This window comes from Sus scrofa, chromosome X, assembly GCF_000003025.6.
Source record: "Sus scrofa isolate TJ Tabasco breed Duroc chromosome X, Sscrofa11.1, whole genome shotgun sequence".
Lineage (NCBI taxonomy): Eukaryota > Metazoa > Chordata > Mammalia > Artiodactyla > Suidae > Sus > Sus scrofa.
This window is the reverse complement of record NC_010461.5, coordinates 114,102,911-114,128,477: the sequence shown is the minus strand read 5'-3', so window position 1 is coordinate 114,128,477 and position 25,567 is coordinate 114,102,911. Positions and strand designations below refer to the sequence as shown.

At 40.5% G+C, this 25,567-nt stretch overlaps 1 long non-coding RNA gene across 2 annotated transcripts in view; it reads left to right on the top strand.

The window, feature by feature from the left end:
• Positions 1 to 25,567, top strand: part of LOC110257820 — a 226,442-nt gene that overhangs the window by 118,558 nt on the left and 82,317 nt on the right. For both annotated transcript variants that reach the window (XR_002340823.1, XR_002340824.1), the window contains exon 2: positions 2,926 to 3,096. This is a non-coding gene — a long non-coding RNA (uncharacterized LOC110257820). The remainder of the gene's footprint in view (positions 1 to 2,925; positions 3,097 to 25,567) is intronic.

The window sequence follows — 25,567 nt, the reverse complement described above, 5'->3', positions numbered from 1 at the left end:
TAATAATGAACTATTTCATCTATAATTACAAATGCTGAAAAAATTAAAATACTATTTATAAACGTTCAAATGACATTGTTGGTCTTTTAGTGACCTAAGTCGATGAGTTCCCACTGTGGCAGGGCAGGTTAAGGATCTGGTGTTGTCGCTTTAATAGCATGGCTACAATCTCTGGCCTGGTGCAGTGAATTAAAGGCCCAGCATTGATGCAGCTGTGGTGGAGGTCGCAGCTGTGGCTCAGATTTGATCTCTGGCTCAGAACTTGCCCCAAAGCTCGCTACTACTCTGCTCAATTTTTTTTCAATCTTTTTGCTCTCCGTGTTTTATTTTTGATAGCTTTTATTGCTATTTCTCTAAATCCTCTGATCTTTTCTTTCATGGCTAACCTGTTGTTAATAAATTCCAGTGTATTTTGCATCTCAAACATTGTTGTCATTTTCATTTCTAGAAGTTTAATTTGGGTCTTTTAAAATATCTTCGGTATTTTCTCTAGCTTCTTAAATATATGAAACACAGTTATAACTAACACCTGTTTGCTTGTTTTTTTGTTTGTTTTTTTTTTTTTGTCTTTTTGTGTTTTTCTTGAGCCGCTCCCTCGGCATATGGAGGTTCCCAGGGTAGGGGTTGAATCGGAGCTGTAGCCACCAGCCTACACACCAGAGCAACAGCAACACGGGATCCGAGCCGCATCTGCAACCTACACCCCAGCTCATGGCAACGCCGGATCCTTTAACCCACTGAGCAAGGGCAGGGATGGAACCCGCAACCTCATGGTTCCTAGTCAGATTCGTTAACCACTGCACCACGACGGGAACTCCCTGTTTGTTTTTTAACTAACACCTGTTTTGATGTACTTACCTACTAATCCTATCATCTCTGTCATTTGTTTAAACTAATTTTTCGTGTGATTTTGGGTCTTAGTTCCTTGCGTGCCTGGTAATTTTTTATAGGGTGACAGACACTTTGAATTTTACTTTGTTCAGTGCTAGAGTTTTTAATATCCCTGTAAATATTTTTGAGCTTTATACTGGGACACAGTTGTGTTAATCAGAAAAGTTTGATCCTTTGGTCTCATTTTGTAAACTTTGGTAGGTGGGATCAGAGCAGCGTTTAGTCTAAGGCTTACTTGCCTCACTGAGGAAAACCTCTCTGAGTGCTCTACTCAGTGGCTCATGAATTACGAGTTTTCCCATCTCTGCGAGCACTAAGGATTGTTTCCTCTGAACATTCTGAGTGGTTCTTTCTGTGGTCTTGAGTAGTTTCTTCACACACGGGTTGCTCAGTACTCGGCTGCAGATTCAACAGATCTCCAGAATTCTCACCCTGCAGCTCTCTCTCGTCTGTTATTCTGTCCCGTAAACTTTTGCCCTTTTTGCATCTCCAGACTTTTTTTCTCTGTCTCTTCAATTCAGGGGCACTCTTGGCCTCTCCCTGGATTTCCCTCTCTGCTTGGCAGCCCGGAAACTCCCCCCAGGCAGTAAGCACGGGAAATCATAAGTCTCAGCTCATTTGTTTAACATATTTCAAGGATCACTGTCTTTTATTGCATCATTTGCAATGTCTTAGAAATTGCTTTTTTTCCCCATATATTTTGGCCATTTCTCTAGTTTCAGGTCAGAGGGTAAATCCTTTCCCTGATATTCCATCTTACATGATTGTGGAAATCTAAGCAGTGTGAAGTCGTTTGACTAATGTTTGCAAATATCCTCCATACCTGATGCTTTGGCCAGTGGAATATGGGTGAAATCGGGAGTGTGGAAGCTCCAGGCCTAGACCTTAGAGGCAGGGCATCTTTCTCCTCACCCCTTTGATAGTTTTCAGCTTCTCCTGCCAGAAGAACTTGAGCCAGGTGGCTTCCGCCCCTTTTACTGGGCTCCCTAGGTGAAGCACATGCAGCAAACTGGTTCTTTGCCTGTAGCTTCAAACAGAATCACCGCACCTGACTGAATACACATATACCTAAGAAAGAAAGCCTTTTTGTTACATGCCGTTGAGAGTTTATGGAAACCTACTAAGTTCTCACTTGATTTGCATAAGCAGAAACGTGCTAGGTCAAGTGAAGAAAAATCTTAACCTGAATCATCAAAACAGAGAGTCATGGTCCCTTAATCAGTTCCCAGACGTGAGCTCATTTATAGACTCCAAAACCTCTTCAGTGACAGGGAGGCCAGTTCGCCTTGAGGAAAGACCTGGGTACACCGACAGTGAATACTGTTACTGAGTAGTGGAAGGAGGCAGTTACGAATACCAGTTATGAACCTGTGACCTGTTGTAGAAATGAGGAGTCTAATTATATGAATATTTCCTTATTTTGTTATGAATATGTGTGTATACATAGATACGTGTATATATACATATGCACACACATATACACTAAGCAGATAACTACTTGTTTTCTTACTCTTTTATCATGTAACATAAGATATATTGACTTTATATCATAGTATTTATTATTGTTAATTTTACATCATAGTATTTCAGTTGTGGGATATCAAAAATAAGAGACATCACTCAAGGACTTTAGCTCCTATTCTGGGGAAGGGATTAGTGCATGTTCCGTTGTACACACATGGTTGTATCGTAGGAGGTGGAGTTACGATCTTGTTATGGTCTTTATTTGGAGATTAAGTATGGTTTAAGGAGATGCATATGGTGCCAAGTTGTAAAAGGTGTGGCCTTGTGGATGGTTAATTTTACATGTCAACCTGACTAGCCCACGGTTATCCACGTACTTGGTTAAACATTACTCTGGGTGTATGCCCGCGAGGGCATTTCTAGATGAGATGAGCATTTGCATCAGTAGACTGAGTAAAGCGGATTGCTCTCGCCAGTGTAGCAGGGCTGCATCCAGTCTCATGAAGGTCTTGATACAATGAACAGGCTGAGTAAGGGAGCATTCACTCTCTCTTCCTCACTGTCTTCCAGCTTGGACGTGGGTCTTTTCCTGCCTTCGGACTGGGACTGGGACTGGAACTTGTACCATTGAGTCTGCTGGTTCTCAGGTCTTCAGACTCAGACTGGACCTATACCATTGGCTTTCCTGGGCTGCCAGCTTGCCAACTACAGCTCTTGGGACTTTTCGGCCTCCACAATCATGTGAGTTAATAACTCATATAAATCTTTTTGTCTAATGTAAATAAATTCATTTGGTTTCTCTGAAGGACCCTGACTAATACTAGTAACTTGCTAAAAAGTCTAAGAAACCTTGGAGTACTTAGATGACAAGGCTGCTTCAGTTAATGATTTTGTGCTGGAGCAAAAGTTCCTCCTTTCTCAGCATTGCCCTTTTGTGGCTCCAAACTGTGCTCAAATGTGTTCCTAGGCTGCTAAGAGTTTTACCTTGGGTGGGCTCAGCTAGAAGGCAGCTTGGGAAATCAGGGAATGATAGGAAGCTGGGACTGAGGGAACTTGGGACAGGGGCAGAGAGCGTTCTTCTGGGGTCTTCTGTGAGGTCAGGATTCTGTGGAATAGCAGTGACTGTGACATCTGGTATCTTAAGAAGTGGAATAGTCAATATGAGGCTACAATCAGTGTTGGAATTCTAGGTGACCCATCTGTTTGTTGTAGACTCCCAGAGAGCCATGAGCTGGATATATGGGGCACAGGGGAGGAAGGGTGGTCAAGAACTTTGGACAAAGTTCTAGTCCCGGCACAGGAACTGGAGGGTTAAGTAAGAGCCATCAAAGAGGCACTAGATAGATACTGTAGGTGTGAGAGAATACAGTAGCTCACCAGGAGTGGGGGTACCCAGGGCTCAGCCCAGGGATCCCAGGTATAATTGTCTACCCTACCCAGTGCCCAGTGGCAGGGTCTCTTCTCTTGGTGCAGGCCAATGAAGGAGTTCCCAGAAGCCAACAATCAGGTTAATCATTTAAACCACCCTCTTGCAACGGTTGCAGTTTTATAGCCTTCTGAAGGGGAGTACGACATGCTTGGATCAAGAATTGCATGGGCTTGAACCCGAATGAGAGAAAATGGAGATGATTCATCCTGAAATAAATATCAGAAATTAGAATCAGAGATCTTGCCTTTTCGTAACAGCAACAAGAGAAACATTCGTGTTGGGTGGACAGGCTGGGACGAGGGTGAGGCAAGCAAGGTGTCTAGAATTTGTGCATCAGGTGCTTTTCTTGCCTCAGGTAAGTGGCCCTCGATGCCCTAGGTTTGCCCCATTGCTTAGCAATAATGCCCCAAAACTATGTGGTGAAAAACCTAAGAGATGGAGGGAAAACAGAGCCTCTAAAAGAGATAAGAAAAAATGGTGAGAATTTAAAAAAAGCGGGGCGGGGGTGGGGGCAGAATATAGTAGACAGCAAGCGCTGTGTTGTGGTGCCGGAGGGTCCCGTGGGGGCAGCGGAGGGGAAAAGCAGTCACGTGGCAGGAGAACAGTAGACGTTGGCCCAGGACAGTGGGACCAACAGGGAGGAGCTCAGTGCGAGTGGGGAGCCTGGCTTGTGAAGGCAGCATGATGCCAGCAGAGGTGCGTATCAGTGACAGGATGGGTGAACTCTGCGTGTGTGTGTGTGTGCGCGCACACACACTGTTGTTGCTGTTGTCAACAAGGGAGTAAGAAGTACCCTTGGAAAATAGAGATTTCTGGACTTGGTCTTGAAATCACACCTTATGGTCGTGTATTTGCCTTTTGTTCCCATATGTGGATTGAAATCAGGGGCCCTCCCTTTGTAATTTGGGCAGGTTGCCTAACATTTCCATGCTTTAGTTTCCTCATCTGTAAAGTGGGGCTCACTCTTCTTATGGTTGCTGCAGAAACGAAACAAATTAATAAATGTCAAGTTCTTAGGTTAGCACCTGGCGTGTCATATGACATTCAACAAATATTGTTATTGCCGCCACTGTGGTGGTGGTGGTTAGTAGTAATAGTGGTGTATCAATCTATTACAGCAATATCAACACATATATAATAATGCCTGTAGGTCTTTAATGAACCATAAATTATGTTAATTTAAGAGTGCCTGAAAATAGGCAGTGGATGGTAGAATGATTTCTGTCAAACTGTAGTTAAGTAGTTATGGTTGGTGTTGAAAGGGTTTCACATTTGCTAATGTGGAAACTTAACCATCTTGAATGTGTCATTTCTGGGTAGTGTTGGATAATTGAGGTGTTTCCATTTCATACTTACGAAACATTCTAAAGTTTTCATTTTTTGTGTTGATGACAAAAGAATTTGTCATCATATACACATCTGTTCTCCTAGGAATGAATCAGTTATGTTGTCATATTAAATTGGTTATGAGGTGGTAGGTGCACCCCAAACTTGATACTCAATTTTAAAAAATGAAGGAACTCCACCCCCCTCTAATCAGATAAACCACCACGGCTTAGACTTAAGGCAAAAGCCACGGCCCTCTCATCCATTGCTTCATCATTTCACTTTCTGGGGGATGGGGAGGCCCCGCATCGGCAGCATATGGAGTTCCCTGGGCCAGGGATTGAATCGGAGCCACAGCTGCAACCTACACCACAGCTGTTGCAATGCCAGATCTTCAACCCACTGAACCAGGCTGGAGATTGAACCTGCACCTCAGCAGCAACCCGAGCCACCAGAGACAGTACCAGAAAGACAACACCAGATCTTTAACCCATTGTGCCACATCAGGAACTCCCATTTCACTTTTTTTTTCCATTTTTTAATTACTCAAATGAATTTATCACATCTGTAGTTGTATAATGATCACAACAATCTGATTTCACGGGATTTCCATCCCACAGCCCAGTCTCCCATTTCACTTGGAATGGAGGGGGATGTTGGGTCCCAGGTGGAAGAAGATACTATAAACTACTTCCTCCTTTGAAGGAAGAAGTATCCCAGGGCTCCCAGGTTGCTTCATCCCCATCCACCCTCCCCGCTTACCCTGAGACTACAGAGGTCTGCGCAAGGCACAGTAGGTGGGTGGAAAGTATTTGGCCTCCAAGCTTGGGAAAACCATGACATATGTGTTTGTACTCTGCCTGTGCTTTGCTCGGTGAACTTGAGCATATCACTTAGTCCCTCTGGTATTAAGTGGTATATGAATTCAGCTTCCTAATGCATCAAATGAGGGTAACAGCACCTTTTCTGTCTACCTCACGGGGTTATTATAAGGATCAAATAAGGTATTAAACAGAGACATGCTTTTGACCTGTACTGTGTGTTCATAACGTAAAACATTGCTCCACCACTATCTAATCATTCACTCACTTCACAAATATTTATTGAGTACTGACTGTATATTGGACTCTCTTCCAGGTCCTGAGATAAAGCAGTGAAAACAAAATACTTTACACAATGGAGTTTTTATTCCACTGGATAAGATAAAGACAATAAACCAATATTTATGATATCATCAGGTAATGATAAGAAGGAAAATAAAGCAGGTGAAGAAGATAGGGAACAATGGGCGATAAGCCAGGGGACTATTTTAGATCGGGAGCATGTGACTCAAGGGGCTCGCGTAATACCAGTTGAGAAGTTAAAGGAGAAAACGAGGAAAGCATGTGGAAGACCAAAGAGGAGGGAGCAGCACAGATGTCACATGTTGCCCCGCCCAGCGCAGTCATTGTGGTGCCCGCTCAGGACGGGTCGGTACATGGTCACACCACCCACACACAGCCCGTTCTCCTCCAAATGAGCTTAGTGGAAAAATAAGCAAACAAGAAGCGAGGTTCGTGTATTTGATAATTTGCTGTCCTAAGGGTTGGTTTCAGGGTTAATAAGTACACAAGGAAGAAATTCAGGTTTATAGAGTGATATTCCTCTGAGGGCTTTGAGATCTTAAGAAGAATTCAGGGGTGTCTCATGGGAATGGGGGCAATCACTCGGTGAGTAAACAAAGTTGCAGCAGCGTATTGCACCACAGGACATGTGGCAAAAAAACATTTTGGCAATTGATACTGTAGAATTGCCAATGGGGAGAGCCTGTTTTTGCAACTAGTTGAAGTGAGAAACCCACATGACAAGATATCACTTTGTCTTTTGCCAAACAGCGTGGAGTGAGGGGGTGGATTCTCTCTAGTAAGACGGTGGAGACTGGTCGGCCCTGCCTCCTGGCCCTGTTACTTGGCTTCACAGCCAGAGTAGTACAGAGTATTGCACAGGGGATGTGCTCGGGAGATGTTTGAGTAAGAAATGAGATCCAGAACCTCCTCAAGCAGCTCCTTCTTCACCCATTTAGCTCTGGAAATGCTGGCTTTTGCCACCAAAGCTCAGACTGTGAATTAGAAAATCAGCCTATGAATTAACAGTGAAAATATAACTGTCGGGCGATGGCTCATGTTCACAGTAGCGCTCTGCCTCCCCAGGAGGAGCACCCTTCGCCAATGCCGTGGGCGTGTGCACTTGGCCCGTCATTTCATTTGCACTTGTATGTTGGAAAAATGTTAAAAATACAAAAGCATTGCAAGACTAGCATAAGGAACTACCATGTGCCATGTAGCCTTTATCCAGGTCCATCAACTGTTCACATTTTGCCCCATTTGTGTACTTAGATCTGTTTCTCTATCTGTATGTAAGACATGCACATATTTTTTTCACGCATCATTTGGCAGTAAGTTAGAGGCATGGTGCCCCACAAATACTTCAGTGTTATTTCCTAAAAGTAAGGGTAAATACAGCATGATTATCACAATCAGAAAATTCAGCATTGATCCAATCCAATTCTGTTACCGAATTCATAGTCCATTTTCACATTTAGCCAGTTATCCTAAATATTATCCTGTAGAGCTAATGTTTTTGTGTGATCTAAGGTATAAATCAGTGTCATTCATTGCACTTGGTTGTTATGTGAACTTCATCTCCTTTATTGTTTTTTAATGGAGGTATAATGCACATACGACATTTATTAGTTTCAGGTGTATAACATAATGATTCAATATTTGTATATATGGCAGAATGATCAACAAGTCCAGTTAACAGCTTTCACCACACATAGTTATGGAATTTTTTTTTCTTGTGGTGAGAACTTTAAAGACGTAATCACTTAGCAAATTTCAAATAAACAATACAGTGTAATTAACTATAGTCAGCATGCCGTATAGCCTGTACATCCCTATGACTTAGTTATTTTATAATGGAAGTTTGTACCTTTCGACTCCCTTCACCCATTTCTCTCAGTCTCCACCTCTGGCAACCACCAGTCCCTTCTCTGTAGCTATTTTGTTTGTTTTTGTTTTAAGATTCTACACCTGTAAGTGAGATCATGAGGAATCTGTATTTCTCTGACTTACTCGACTTACCATAATGCCCTCAGGATCCATCCAGCTTGTCACCATTCCGAGATTTCGTTCTTTTTAACGGATGAATCCTAGGCCATTGGCTGTATATACCGCAGTTTCTTTATCCTCTCATCTATGGATGGCTGCTTAGGTTGTTTCCGTGTCTTGGCTGTTATAAGTAATGTTGCAGTGAACATGGGGGCATACCTAACTTTTTGAATTAGTGTTTTAATTTCTTCAGATAAATACCCAGGAGTGCAATTGCTGAATCCTATGGTAGTTCTAGTTTTAATTATTTGAGGAACTTCCGTACTGTTTTCCGTTGGGCCCATACCAATTTACATTCCCACCAACAGGGCGCAAGGGTTCCCTTCTTTCCACATCCTCACCAGCATTTGTCATGTGTGTTCTTTTATGACAGCCATTAGGACAGGTCTGAGGTGATATCGCATTGTAGTTTTGATTTGCATTTCCCTGACAGAATTTAATGTCCTTTAATCTGGAATAGTTCCTCAGCCTTTCTTTGATTCTTTGATCTTGGCATTACTGAAGAATATATGCTAGTTACTTTGTAGATGGTCCCTCAATATGAGTTAGTCTGATATGTCTTGATGATTAGATTCAAGGTTATATATATGTTTTTGGTTTGTATTTGGGGTTTTTTTGTTGTTGTTTCTTTGCAGAAATACCACAAGAGTGATACGGCTTTCTCAGTACATCATATCATTTTGATCTTAATGTAAATGGCATTGTTTTTTTTTAAATTTCATTTTATAAGTTTTTCCTTCTAGTATATAAACTACAATTGATTTTTGTACATTGATGTCATATCCTGACACTTTACTGAATTCACTTATTCGTTGCAGTAATTGTTCTGGAAATTCTTTACAATTTTCTATATAAGCAAAGATGGCAACAAACAAATGGAGATTAAGTTCTTTTTCGGTCTCTTCTTTTTTTCTTACTGTATTCGATCATCTTGTGCAATGTTGAATAAAATGGTAAGAATGGATGTACATGCCTTATTACTAAGAACAGGGTGCAATATTAGCTAGAGCTTTTTTGAAAAAAAGCTATATAATTGACCCTTGAATAACGTGAGCGTTAGGAGTACCAACTCTCTGTGCAGCTACAGGCCACATACACCAGGTAGTCTGCCCTCAGTAAATAACGTTTCTCCATATCCGAGGTTGTGTATTTGCAGACTCAGCCAACTGCGGATGGTGTGGTACTCTAGTATTTACTATTGAATACAATCCAGGCATAAGTGGACCTATGCAGTTCAAACCCGTGTTGTGCAAAGGTCAGCTATACTGTGTAAGATCAAGGAGGCATCCTTCTATTCCTGGTTTTTGCTATCATGAAAGGGTATTTAATTTTGCCAAGATGCTTTCTCCATCTATTGAGATAAACATATTCCTTATTTTAGTCAATTAATATGTTACTTAACATTGATGGATTTTTTTTTCTTTTTTTTTTTTTAGCTTTTCAGGGCCACACCTGCGGCACACAGAGGTTCCAGGCCAGGGGTTGAGTTGGAGCTATAGCTGCTGGCCTACATCACAGCCACAGCAACTCGGGATCCGAGCCGCATCTGCGACCTACACCACAGCTCATGGCAATGCCGGATCCTTAACCCACTGAGCAAAGCCAGGGATGGAACCCGCAACCTCATGGTTCCCAGTCAGATTCGTTTCCGCTGCGCCGTGACAGGAACGCACCCTGACCCCTTTTATTCTTGATTGTTAGAATTCACTAGCGAGGCCATCAGGGCCTAGAGTTTTCTTTATGGGAAAGTTCAACTTGTTAATAGATACAGCAGTATTTAGATGCTGTTTTTCTTCTTGGATGAGTTTCCATTTTAAGAGATTTGTTAATTCTGAGTTGTTGAATTTTGACACATAAAACTGTTCACAAAAACCTCTTTTATCCTTTTAATGACTATAAGATCTATACTGATATCCCCTCTTTTATTCCTGATATTGGTATTTGGGTCTTGACTTTTTCCCTTATTGATATTTTCCAAGAAAACTGGCTTTTAGTTTCATTGATTTGTCTCTGTTATTTTCTTTCTTTTTTCTATGTAATTGACGGATTTCAGCTTTATTCTTGTTACATTTTTACTTTTTTATTTGGGTTAAATTTGCTCTTTTTTTAGTTTCTCTGGTAGAAGTTTAGAGCATTGATATGAAATCATTCCTTTTTTAAATATAAGAAGCTTTCACCATATCAAATTTCCCTCTAAGCACTGCTTTAGCTACATCCCACAAAATTTGATATTTTGTGTCATTTTCATTTAGTTCAAACTATTTTAAAATTTATTCTGATCCTTGATCAATAGGAATCACATGGAACCACATGTAGTAGTGTTTACTTTCCAAATATTTGGAGACTGTTCAAATATCTTTCTATTACTTATTTCTAGTGAAAATTTATTGTGGTCAGAGAACATTTTTCATATCAATTCAATCATTTGAAATTATTTAGATTCACTTTGTGGCCCATAAAAAAGTAAATATTGGTAAATGTTCCATAAGTTATTGAAAAGAATCTGATTTCAGAATTATTATTTTTTCTTTTTATAGTTGCACCTGCAGCATATGGAAGTTCCCAAGCGAGGGGTTGAATTGGCGCTCCAGCTGCCAGCCTCCTCCACAGCCACAGCAACCCCAGATCCAAGCCACATCTGTGACCCACACTGCAGCTTGCAGCAACACTGGATCATTACCCCACTGAGTGAGGCCAGGGATCCAACCCACATCTTCACAGACATTCTGTTGGGTTCTTAACCCACTGAGCCACGACAGGCACTCCTAATTCTCTTACTTTTTAATGGAATATTCTACAAGTGTTAATTAGGTCAAATCGACTGATGGTATTGTTCAAGTATTTAATCATTTTATTGATTTTTTTGTCTAAATAGTTTTATAATGATTAAGAGTTTGGTGTTTTAAGTGTTTTCAGGGCCACATCTGCGGCATACAGAGGTTCCAGGCCAGGGGTCGAGTTGGAGCTATAGCTGCTGGCCTACATCACAGCCACAGCAACGCCAGATCTGTGATTATAGTAGCCAACTATAATTGTAGGCTTATCTTTTTTTCTTTCAGTTCTATCAATTTTTTTCTCATGTATTTTGAAAATCTGTTATAGTTGGCATCCGTATTTAGGATTGTTCTTTATTTTCAATGAATTAGCCCATTTTTTGATGTGATCTTTTTTTTATTTGTGATGATAATATTTTTTAATCTGAAGCCTATTTTTTTCTGATATCAGTATGGACATTCCATCTTTCTTTTTATTGGTGTCTTTGTAGTATATGATACATCATATTTTATCATTTTACTTTTCACCTGTGTCTTTATATTCAAAGGAGGTTTCTTGAGTTCCCTTGTGGCTCAAAGGGTTAAGGATCCAGCATTGTCACTGCTGAGGCTCTGGTTATAGCTGTGGTACAGGCCTGATCCCTGGCCTGGGAACTTCTTCATGCCATAGGTGTATGACCAAAAAGGGAAAAACAAGCAAAGTAGATTTCTTATAGTGAGGATATAGTTGAGTCTTGCGTTTTTAAATATGTCTATCTCTGACTATTATTTGGTAGTTTTAGACCATTTGCATTTAGTGTGTTTATTAAGATAATTGGTTTAGTGTAATTATCTATTTTGATTTAACTCTATCATTTTTACTTTTTTTTTCTGTTTGCCTAATGTCTTTTTTCCCTCCTTTCCTTTTTTTGGGAGGTTAATGAAATATTTTCGGTATTCCATTTCAGTTTCTCTATTGACTTTAAATTTTTACCCTTTTAGGAGTTCTCATTGTGGCTCAGTGGTTAAGAACTTGACATAGGGTCCGTGAGGATGTGGTTTCAATCCCTGGCCTCGCTCAGTGGGTTAAGGATCCTCTGTTGCCACAAGCTTCGGTGTAGGTCACAGATGTGGCTCAGATCTGGTGTTGCTGTGGCTTTGGCTTCAGCCTGAAGCTGCAGCTCTGTTTCGACCCCTAGTCCAGGAACTTTCCTATACCACAGGTGCAGCCCTAAAAAGAAAAAAATATTTTACCTTTTCATTATATTTTGATAATTGCCGTACAACTTCACATGCGTCTTTAACTTATCGTGATCTATGTAGAATTAATACTGCACTATTTTACATAAGATGCAACTGACAAGGGCTTTTATACAAACAACTTATACAACTCAACAGCAAAAAAGCCAACAACCCACTTGAAAAGTGGGCAAAAGACCTGAATAGACATTTCTCCAAAGAAGATACACAGATGGCCAATAAGCACATGAAAAAACACTCCACATCACTAATTATTAAGGCAATGCAAATCTAAACTACTCTGAGGTACCACCGCACGCACACCTGTCAGAATGGCCATCATTAACAAGTCCACAGGTAACAAACCCTGGAGAGGGCGTGGAGAAAAGGGTACCCTCCTACACTGTTGGTGGGAATGTAAATTGGTACAACCACTTTGGAAATCAGTATGGAGGTACCTCAGAAAACTAAATATAGAACTACCATAGGACCCAGCAATTCCACTCCTGGACATATATCCAGACAAAACTTGCATTAAAAAAGACATGTGCACCCAAGGGGGTTCCCGTCGTGGCGCAGTGGAAACGAATCTGACTAGGAACAATGAGGGTGCGGGTTCGATCCCTGGCCTTGCTCAGTGAGTTAAGGATCTGGTGTTGCTGTGAGCTGTGGTATAGGTTGCAGATGTGGCTCGGATCCGGTATTGCTGTGGCTGTGGTGTAGGCCAGCAGCTGTAGCTCCGATTCGACCCCTAGCCTGGGAACCTCCATATGCCACAGGTGTGGCCCTGAACAGACAAAAGACAAAATAAAAAAAAAAAAAAAGATACATGCCCCTGAATGTTCACTGCAGCACTATTCACAATAGCCAAGACGTGGAAACAACCTAAATGTCCATCAGCAGATGAATGGATTAAGATGTGGTATATATACACAATGGAGTAGTACTCAGCCATAAAAAAGAACAAGATAATGCCATGTGCAGCGACATGGAATACAGACTCTCATACTAAGTGAAGAAAGTCGGAAAGAGAAAGACAAATACCATATGATATCGCTTTTGTCTGTAATCTAATATATGGCCCAAATGAACCTTTCCATAGAAAAGAAACTCATGGACTTGGAGAACAGACTTGGGGTTGCCAAGGGGGAGAGGGGGGGAAAGGGAGAGGGGGGAGTGGGATGGACTGGGAATCTGGGATTAACAGATGCAAACTATTGCCTTTGGAATGGATAAGCAATGAGATCCTGCTGTATAGCACTGGGAACTATGTCTAGTCACTTGTGATGAAACAGGATGGAGGATAATGTGAGAAAAAGAATGTATATAGATGTATGTGTGACTGGGTCATTTTGTTGTACAGCAGAAAATTGGCAGAGCACTGTAAACCAGCTATAATGGAAAAAAATTAAAATTAAAATTAAAATTTAAATTTAAAAATTAAAAAAAAATCGTAACTGCACAATTCCAGTTAACTTTGTGTCTCTTGTCCTATAGTTTTTATGTATATTCCATCTGTGTATGTTATAAACACTACAGAATAATTTAAAATTTAAGAGAAAGTTATATGGTCTTTGTATGTACCGAAGTATATTGACTAATTGAACTGCTCTTAATTACATCCTCAAGATGTGTTACCATCTGGTGTCCTTTCTCTTCAGCCTGAGGAACTATCCTAGGTCTAGTGGTGACATATAGTCAAAGCTTTTTTTTTCTTTTAATATGAAAATACCTTTGTTTTGCCTTCACTTTTGAAGGATACTTTTCTGGGTATAGAATTTTAAGTGACAAGTTTTATTTTCAGCACCTTAAACGTGTTATTCCTTTGTCTTCTGGCCTTCATTGCTCTTTCTTTGAGAATCCAAGTGTTACTACATTATCATTCTCTTATATATCATGTGTCATTTACCTCCTCCTGATTTTGAGATTCTCTTCATCTTTGGTTTTCATCAGTTTGACTCTGATGTGTTCAGGTATGGTTTGACTAGTTAATTTTTCAGTGGCAATTATAGGGATTAAAATGTTTACATACACGTTTTAACATTTTAATTTAAAACAAAAATGTACGTTATTGATCAGTATTTAACATCAGTCTGAGTGTTTTCCCTTGTATTAATCACATCCCCTCCAACACTTACAGTTGTGTATTTTTTTTTTTTTTTTGTCTTTTTGCCATTTCTTGGGCCGCTCCCCCGGCATATGGAGGTTCCCAGGCTAGGGGTCCAATCGGAGCTGTAGCCACCGGCCTACGCCAGAGCCACAGCAACGCGGGATCCGAGCCGCATCTGCACCCTACACCACAGCTCACGGCAACGCCGGATCGTTAACCCACTGAGCAAGGGCAGGGACCGAACCCGCAACCTCATGGTTCCTAGTCGGATTCGTTAACCACTGCGCCACGACGGGAACTCCATACAGTGTGTATTTTTTTAAACTGGGTAATGAATTTGATAATGACACTAATGCGAGTGAGTGCAGAATCCTTCTGGGCTTTTACTGTTCTCCATTATTTCACAGATGTCTCGCCCATATGTAATTACACAGTGACTTACATTTATAAAGTTTTCTAGAAGTTTTCAGCTTTTTCGAAACTTTATTTTTTAGAGACATTTTAAATTCATAGCAAAATTAAGAGAAAGGTATAGAGATTTCCCAAATGCCTCTGCCCCCACACATGCATGGCCTTCTCCATCATTAGCATCCCTCACCAGAGTGGTACATTTGGTAAATTGACGAACCTCCATAGTAACATCACAGTCACCCAAAGCCCATAGTTTATATTATGATTCATTCTTGGTGTTACACATTCTACAAATTTAGACAGATTTATATCCATCGTTTTGTAGTACCTTACAGGGAATTTTCACTGCCCTAATGATCCTCCATGCTTTGTATGTTCTTCTATCCTTCCCATCCCTAATGCCTGGCAACCAGTGATATTTTTAGTCTCCATGGTTTTGTCTTTTCCAAAATATATAGTTGGTGTCATGTATAGACTTTTCAAATTGACTCATTTCACTCAGCCGTATGCAATTAAAGTTCCCCCATCCATATCTTTTCACAACTTGATAGCTCACCTCTTTTTAATGCTGAATAATATTCCATTGTCTAGATGAAACAGTTTGCCTACAGAAGGATATCTTGGTTGCTTGCAAATTTTGGCAGTTATGAACGAAGATGCTATAAACATTCATGGGCAGGTTTTTGCTTAGACTTAGGTTTTTAACTCCTTTGGGTAAATACCAAGGAGCATGACTCCTGGATCATATGCCAAGAGTATGTTTAAATTTGTAAGAAACTGCCTGGTGGTCTTCCAAAGTGGCGGTAGTATTTTGCATTCTCGCCAGTAATGAATAAGGGTTCCTGTTGCTCCATATCCTGAGCAGCTTTGCTGTTGTCAGTGTTCTGGATTTTGGCCATTTTAATAGGTTTATAGTAGTATCTCTTGGCTGTTTTAATTTGCATTTTCCTAGTGACATGTGGTGTGGAGTATCCTTTAATATGCTTATTTGTCGTCTGTGTATTTTCTTTGGCGAGCTATCTCTGGAGGTCTTTGGCCCAGTTTTTAATTGGGTTGTTTGTTTTCTAATTATTGAGTTTTAAGGTTTCTTTTATATTTGATACAACCGTCCTTTATCGAATGTGTGCTTGAGACTTTTTTTTCTCCCAATCTATGGCTTGTCTTCTTCTTTTCTTGACATTGTCTTTCATAGAACTATTTAGCTTAACTTTAACAATTCATGTTTCCATTTAATTTAATTAATATTTTAATCAAACCTGCTAATTATAATAAGTAAAAATTGAATAAAGAGGCTTGGGAATAAATGGAACTTACACTGAGTGTACACCAGCCTAATGGTGGAAGTGGAGCTTATTATCCCTGAGGATTCAGCATACCATGGCCATGGGACAGTATATTTTACAGATGGGATGAAATGTTTGATTAATTTTTCAAGTAATTTAAATAAAGCTTGTTTTAAGGGAGATTGTATTTTACTTTGGAAATTTTGTAAGAGCATAAGGATGCATGATTAAAACAGAGTCACGGCAAATGGATTTGGATAATCCTAAAGTGCGTATTCAGCCAGCTGTTGTGACCTAATAAATTACTCTTACATTGTAGGGATATTTATACCTGCCAAGTCATATAGATATTTAAGTCACTGAGATTCCAGAGATATTCAGTCCCACTGATTAGATTGGTGAGGTTTTGGACTGAAAGTGATGACGTGGGAGGAAAATGCCATGAATTAGGTACTTTGGAGGAAAAAAGATAAAATCAAATTGTGCCATGTGGAGCTTTCTGAGTTGGGAGAAATATCTCTGGGATGAACACATATGGTGAAGAAGGAGTGGGAGGGGAATGGTAGAGGTGAAGCCTCAGATCCCCTGCGTCGACTTAACTAGACCAAATGTGATTTTTATCCATTTATTTTGGGGGCTTCTATACCATAGAAGAATAAAAATGGAAGTAGGCTCCAAGTAAGCCACAAAATAAAAGTATGAAGGAAGTTTCTCATCACTTCAGATGTTCATTTCCAGTGTTTGGAGAATGAGTCGTGACCAGAGTGACTGTAAACATTTCATATATGGAGTTAATATCATCTCGTAGGTTCTGCTGGGGTATGTAGAGTGGAATTCCTGATTAGAATGCTGTAATAGACATATGCACTTTATCTGAAAAACTCATCTGGTGGAGTTCCCGTGTGGCTCACTGGGTTAAGGATCCAATGTTGTCATTGCAGCGGCTTGGGTTGCTGCTGTGATCTGAGTTCAGTCTCTGGGCTGAGAACTTTCACGTGCCATGGGCATGGCCAAAACAAATGAACCAACAAACCAAAAACCTCATCTGGTAAAAGGGTTGAGTGTTGCAAGATGCTGTTCCTCACACTCTAAATCCATAGACCTAAGGAGAAATGCGATGACAAACAGCTGAGTGGTGGTGGTTTGGGGCTAATACTATGGACTTCTTGAATTGATAGATGGCTATTTTGGGTGATGTCTTCCTAATATCAATAAAAAATAAGAAAAGAAAGAGCAGCGATGGCGTATTTCATCTATACCTACAATGGCTAGCATTCTCCTTCCATTGGTAGAGAATCCAGAAGGTTCTTTACTCAACTTGAGGTTTCGGCTCCCAAATAGAGGATTTTCATGTGCTTTCGAATGAGAAAGGCCATAAGACCCAGAACTTGTGCCTCTAAAATAGGAAAATATTGGATAAAATAGTAATATGAATTTATTTCTAGAATTTTTCTCATGCTTTCCAGTAACATTTTTTGTAGAGGATAGAGCCCTTTCTTAGTGCTGGTGTGCCCACTTTGGATTCTTTTTTTCCCTTGTGCTTTCCAATCGGGAAAATGGGTTTAGGCCATGTCCCTTCTTAGAGAAGGTCCCTTTTAGTGGAATTCCTTCCTTGAGCATGCCTGAACTCATTCCCCCACACCAGCCGCTTTAGAATGATCTAACAAGACCGGGATGGGGTGGGGCTGGGCATAAGTGCCCTAGTTCTCAGGGCTAACTTTTCTGTACTGCCCCTGGAAGGTTAAGTCAGAGGGCCTGGATTTGGTGAGTAGGAAAGGTGGGCTGGTCAAGGGAAATGTACCAAGGCAGAGACTGCATGGCCTTTCCCATAGCTGAGCAAAAGGTTTGCTTAAAGCCTAGCTGTGCTAATCAGATGAGAGAGCCCACACACAGAGAGGGGACCAGTGTTGCAGCTATGTATGGCAGTGGGCATTTGCCTTTAATGTTCTGTCCTTTTATAGGGGCAACAGACAGTGGCATTGCTTCGGAGATTCACAGACCCTGGGCTCAAATGCTCTGTGCTAAAACTAAGGAACGTAATGGTAACTGTGAAAGACCAGGGTTACCATCGCGTTTCCACAAGCAGAGGAAGGGGACGCTGTGCACAAAAGCCTATCATAGACTCTACTTTGAAAAAGTTCAATAAAAAGTCAAGTTGAATCCATGGCCCAACACTCTAGAACGGAAGATAAAATCGGGAAGATTAAAGCTCAGATCATTTAGTTGAGAATGTCAAAAGGAGGAGGAGGACAACTAAAGCGCTCTCCTCTGTGCTGAAAGGGAGGGTGCGAGAGATGGAGGGCATTCTTAAGGCACATGGCAGATGATAAGAGATGGTGCTGAGAATGCTGATTTACTTTTTATTTCACTCCTCTCCTTTCTCTCAGCAAATTCAGCGCTGCATGGCCATGGCCGCCTTGTTCCTTTGGGTCATCGTAGGCGCGAGAACAACCACACCATGGCTTGTGATTGCTCGCTGCTTTACTGCCTGCACTCTTGGCCTGCCACCAACACCCCCATCCACTGCCACCAATAAGAAGGCAGTAAGAAGCTTGAGCATCACCATCCCCACAACCAAGCCTGCTACCGTTGGCTGCCAATCCTTTGTTCTCTCTCTAGATGGCAGTGGTGCTAAATTGCTTCTGTGACATTGAAATTGAGTGGTTAGAAGCAGGGGCCTTGCGGTGGAAAGACCTGGATCCCAGGTCTTCACCGCCTACTATTTGTATGAACTTGGACAGTTTCTAAACTCCATGCTTCAGCTGCCTAGTCTGTCAGCATATTGCCTGCTTCTCAAGGTTTCTGTAAAGTCTGGAATGTTTAAAAACTTCTAGAATAATGTCTGACTCATAGTAGGAGCTCAGTAAATATAGATTCCCTTGTCTAAGGTCTCTCTGGATACTTGGTCCTTACAAAATGATGCCGTGTTCACACAGCTGCTGTTTGCCTTAATAGCAGGCCCAGTGCCCAGTAGGAAGTTACGTCTCATGAGTCCCAGCCTGAATATACGAAGCTTAAAAGTTGCCTTTGAAGCAGTTTTTCGATCAATTCTTTTATTGCCACCTAAACTCAAAAGTGTGCCAGCTTAGTTAAACTACAGAGCAAAGACTGCCAAATGCACAAAGCCTTCTTTTTGGAGATAGATTTTTTGAAGACTCAATTTAATTTAGAAATTATTGATGACCCTCTTTATATCTGTCTACATTGTTTGGCATGTCAGAGGGCTGACTGGCTGTATTCTCCATAGATGGGCTTTACTTTAAAGAAAACCGAATACAGAAAAAGCTCTGAACTTAGAGAACATCCTCATTGTACCTCGCTTGAGGGGTTTTCATTGGCGGCAGGGGTGGGGGGAGCAGGTGTAAGATTATCCCGTGGGGCTTGTGAAACTGCACACGTTCCTACATTCCTCCTCACCCCTTTGACAGTCCCTTCCAACACTCGGCAGTAAGGCACATAGCTCCTCAGCAGGAAGCCTGCGTAGCTTAAAAATTCCAAAAAGTCACAGGCGAAGAGGTGAGTCTGAAACATGCCTAATGTATTTGCTTTGCCAGAGTTTTGGTTTACAAAATTGCTTGTCAACAATGCCACAGGGAAGGTATTTATTATGGCTCAACTCATTGGAAAAGCACAGCTAATTTCATAAAGACTCAATTCGCACTCTGGAAACAGCTCCACTGTCTAAGGTAAAGAATGTGTGGAAGCGAGTTGTCACCGCAGGCTCTCCAAAGCATTTGTTTAGTCAGCACCATTTCCTTACTCCTGCCAGAGAAGAGTTGGATGCTAGAGAACAAGGAAAACAATGAGGAAAGGAGGTTTCTGAAAAGGCTTTGGGTGCACATAGTGATTCTCGCCATCCTCCACCCATTTTCCAGCCATAAAGCATAGAAGGAGGCGATGCTTCCCCCAGGGGGTAACAGGTGAAGACTCAAAGAAAAACAGACTGGGTACAAAGGACAAGAACTTGCAGAGAGCAGGGCTGGTAATTCCATCATGATCACATGACTGCATGGTCAGCTGCTCTCCAGAGAAACAGAACTGATAGATATATATCTATAGATATCTACACATCTATAGATATATATATAGAGAGAGAGATTCTAGAAAGAAGGAAGGAAAGGAGTAAAGGAAGAGATAAAGGCATTAGAAGGTTTGATCATATGACTCTGAAGCATGGCCTTTGTTTCTAAAAAAAAAAAACAGTATCATTAACATAGCCTATTCAAATCTAGTGAGCTACCCCCTGGCAAATAAGGATATGGACTTAAATCAGCATACACGAGAGTTCAATACATGTCCAGCTAAATTTAGCAAAGCAACAGGGAAGGGTTCATTTTCATAAATGCTGTTGAACTAACTTGACATTACTGTGGGGAAAAATTAACTTGAACCTATGCCTCATGCAGTCTGTCAACAACATAAAAATTTCAAGTGTCAAATATTTAGAAGAAATTAATTACTGGGGAAAAAGAGAAAATAGAGCACTTATTCAGTCTGTAGAGACAGATAATGTTTGATTAAAGGAGAAAAATAATTACAAAGGAAAAGATAAGCAGTGTCTTTACACAATATTTACACAATAAAACACAGCACAACCAAGATAAAAGTCAAGTGACAATAGAATATTATTTAATACATATGACATTTCCAAAATATATTGAGTTTTTATAAATTAACATTAACTTCACTGTGAACAGTGGTCAAAGAATATGAAGAATCATTACATAAGATGAAACACCATTAGGAAATTAACATAGGAAGCAGTGTGCAGTCTTGCCAACAATAAAAGAGGTGCAAATTAAAACCACGATGGAATGTCACTTTATAACTCTAAAATTAGCAGCAGTAAAGGAACATTAGCAAAACTGGTGATGGAGCTATTGGGGAAATTGAAACATTTATACATTTCTAGCGACATTGTAAATTATCTCAGTCAATTTGATGAATAATCTGGCAGTTTTTATCAAGAGTCATAAAAATGTTCATACCTTTTTACTAAATAATCTCACTCCAGGGTATTTGTTTTAAGGATATAATTCAGAAGAAGGAATACATTATGTGTTATTTATTATCATGGAAAACTGGACACATCCAAATAGCCATTAATAGATGGTTATAAGACCATGGTATTTTAACTTAATGGAATTACTTGCAACCAATGAAAATGATAAATATGAAGATTATTGAGATACATGGAAAAGTATGTATAAAATATTCAAAATTAAATAAGTTATAAGAGCCCATGTTTAAGAAGGTCTGAACAGAGTTCCCGTGGTGGTTCAGTGGTAACAAACCTGACTAGTATCCACGAGGACGAGGGTTCGATCCCTGGCCTCGCTCAGTAGGTTAAGGAGCCGGCATTGCTGTGAGCTGTGGTGTAGGTCAAAGCCGCGGCTTGGATCTGGTGTTGCAGCGGCTGTGGTGTGGACCAGCAGCTACAGCTGCAATGCAACCCCTAGCCTGCGAACTTCCGTATGCTGCGAGTGTGGCCCAAAAAAGACTAAAAAAAAAAAAAAAAAAAGGTCTAAACAGGCTAGAGCTGTGTATTCCCTATCCCCTGTTGAAACTGAACCACTAGGAATCACCTTCCATGATGGAGCCTCCTACTGAGAAGAAACTCCTGGTAGCTGAAGAAAATTTGAACATGCAGGAATAATGGAGATGAGGGAAAGAGAGAATCCAAATAAAAGTTAGGGAAAGAAATCTCAGCAAGTGAGAGGCGGTGTTTAACACTACGCAAAACCACAGAAGAGGCCCTGTGAAGCTAGAAAATCCCTTTGCATCACGCCTCTTTCTAAAAGTTGAATCAAACTAAATTCCCATTAAAATGAACGACAGAAACGTAGCAGGGTAAAATTTCATATCAAGTTACTACATGAAGAGAGAATAGGGAGCAAAATAAATTCATTTCATGAAACTGCATCAGAAAGGCATGCTTTTATTTATTTTTTAATAGTTATTTCCCCAATACAGTTTTGTTTTGTTTTGTTTTTTACTGTACAGCATGGTGACCCAGTGTATATATACACATTCTTTTTTGTCACATTATCAAGCTTCATCATAAGTGACTAGACATAGTTCCCAGAGCTACACAGCAGGATCTCATTGCTAATAAACAGATAAAAATGGTCACATATTACTTAATAAAGCTAAAATGTATTAGAATTCTACAAGAGGAGTTCCCGTCGTGGCGCAGTGGTTAACGAATCCGACTAGGAACCATGAGGTTGCGGGTTTGGTCCCTGCCCTTGCTCAGTGGGTTAACGATCCGGTGTTGCCGTGAGCTGTGGTGTAGGTTGCAGATGCGGCTCGGATCCCGCGTTGCTGTGGCTCTGGCGTAGGCCGGTGGCTGCAGCTCCGATTGGACCCCTAGCCTGGGAACCTCCATATGCCGCGGGAGCGGCCCAAGAAATAGCAACAACAACAACAACAACAAAAAAGAATTCTACAAGATATACAAAAATATAAATCAGAAAAAACTCGTAAATAAGGATACCACACTCAAAAAATAATTACAATAACAGGAAATTCATTTTAGAAATACAGAATAAGTTAGAGGAAATAGGGTGAAAAAAACACAACCGAAGAGTTCCCATTGTGGCTTAGTGGGTTAAGAACCAGACAGTGTCTGTGAGGATGTGAGTTCGATCCCCGGCCTCACTCAGTGGCTTAAAGATCTGGCGTTACCGTGAGCTGTGGTGTAGGTCGCAGATGAGGCTCGGATCTGGCGTTGCTGAGGCTGTGGCGTAGACCGGCGGTTACAGCTCCGATTCGACACCTAGCCTGGGAACTTCCATATGCCAAAGGTGAAACAAAAGAAATAAAAGGCATCCATATAGGAAGAGAAGAGATCAAACTGTCACTGTATGCAGATGATATGATACTATACCTAGAAAACCCTAAGGACTCAACCCCAAAACTCCTTGAACTGATTAATAAATTCAGCAAAGTGGCAGGATATAAGATTAACATTCAGAAGTCAGTTGCATTTCTGTATACCAGCAATGAAACATTAGAAAAGGAATACAAAAAAATGATACCTTTTAAAATTGCACCTCACAAAATCAAATACCTCGGAATACACCTGACCAAAGAGGTAAACGACCTATATGCCGAGAACTATAAAACTTTAATCAAAGAAATCAAAGAAGATGTAAAGAAATGGAAAGATATTCCATGTTCCTGGATTGGAAAAATCAATATTGTGAAAATGGCCATCCTACCCAAAGCAATCTACAGATTCAATGCAATCCCTATCAAATTACCCATGACATTGTTCACAGAACTAGAACAAACAATCCAAACATTTATATGGAACCACAAAAGACCCAGAATCGCCAAAGCAATCCTGAGAAACAAAAACCAAGCAGGAGGCATAACTCTCCCAGACTTCAAGAAATACTACAAAGCCACAGTCATCAAAACAGTGTGGTACTGGTATCAAAACAGACAGACAGACCAATGGAACAGAATAGAGAATCTGGAAATAAACCCTGACACCTATGGTCAATTAATCTTTGACAAGGGAGGCAGGAACATCAAATGGGAAAAGGAAAGTCTATTCAGCAAGCATTGCTGGGAAACCTGGACAGCTGTATGCAAAGCAATGAAACTAGAACACACCCTCACACCATGCACAAAAATAAACTCCAAATGGCTGAAAGACTTAAATATACGACAGGACACCATCAAACTCCTAGAAGAAAACATAGGCAAAACACTCTCTGACATCAACATCATGAATATTTTCTCAGGGCAGTCTCCCAAAGCAATAGAAATTAGAGCAAAAATAAACCCATGGGACCTCATCAAACTGAAAAGCTTTTGCACAGCAAAGGAAACCAAAAAGAAAACAAAAAGACAACTTACAGAATGGGAGAAAATAGTTTCAAATGATGCAACCGACAAGGGCTTAATCTCTAGAATATACAAGCAACTTATACAACTCAACAGCAAAAAAGCCAATCAATCAATGGAAAAATGGGCAAAAGACCTGAATAGACATTTCTCCAAGGAAGATATACAGATGGCCAACAAACACATGAAAAAATGCTCAACATCGCTGATTATAAGAGAAATGCAAATCAAAACTACCATGAGATACCACCTCACACCAGTCAGAATGGCCATCATTAATAAATCCACAAATAACAAGTGCTGGAGGGGCTGTGGAGAAAAGGGAACCCTCCTGCACTGCTGGTGGGAATGTCAACTGGTACAGCCACTATGGAGAACAGTTTGGAGATACCTTAGAAATCTATCCATAGAACTTCCATATGACCCTGCAATCCCACTCTTGGGCATCTATCCGGACAAAGCTCTACTTAAAAGAGACACGTGCACCTGCATGTTCATTGCAGCCCTATTCACAATAGCCAGGACATGGAAACAACCCAAATGTCCATCGACAGAGGATTGGATTCGGAAGAGGTGGTATATATACACAATGGAATACTACTCAGCCATAAGAAAGAACGACATAGTGCCATTTGCAGCAACATGGATGGAACTAGAGACTCTCATCCTGAGTGAAATGAGCCAGAAAGACAAAGACAAATACCATATGATATCACTTATAACTGGAATCTAATATCCAGCACAAATGAACATCTCAGAAAAGAAAATCATGGACTTGGAGAAGAGACTTGTGGTTGCCTGATGGGAGGGGGAGGGAGCGGGAGGGATCGGGAGCTTGGGCTTATCAGACACAACCTAGAATAGATTTATAAGGAGATCCTGCTGAATAGCATTGAGAACTATGTCTAGATATTCATGTCGCAACAGAAGAAAGGATGGGGGAAAAAACTGTAACTGCAATGTATACATCTAAGGATGACCTGACCCCCTTGCTGTACAGTGGGAAAATAATAATAATAAAAAAAAAAAAAGGAAAAGCACAAGAAATAATGCTTTAAGGGAAAAGTAAGATTAAAAGGAAAATTTTTATTTTTACCTTTAAAAGTTTCTTCCTACCCCTTTCATTATTATTTTTGGTGATAAGAACACTTAACATGAGATCTGTCCTCTTAGCAGATTCTTAAGGAAAATTTTAAAAATAAAAAATAAATGAAGAGATGAAGTAACTTGAGTGAAAATGACACACATGGACGGCAACAAAGAAGAGCCGACATGCAGATGATAGAGTCCTTGAAGAAGGAAGCCAAGCAAGGGAATAGGGGAATACAGTTCAAACACAAATATACACACGCACATAAATACATGTAATTAAACTATACATCAAAAAAAAAAAAAAAGAAAGAAAAGAAACCCACTCACTATGTACCTGAGGATATTGACCCAGAATGACAAACACCAGGCCTACATTCTAGTAAAGCTACTGGGCTTTAGCAAAGGAAGAAAATTCTTTAGGCATCTTGGATAAAGGGAGGAATGGGGAGCTTGGGCTTATCAGACACAACTTAGAATAGACTTACAAGGAGATCCTGCTGAGTAGCATTGAGAACTATGTCTAGATACTCATGTTGCAACAGAACAAATGGGAAAAAAATGTT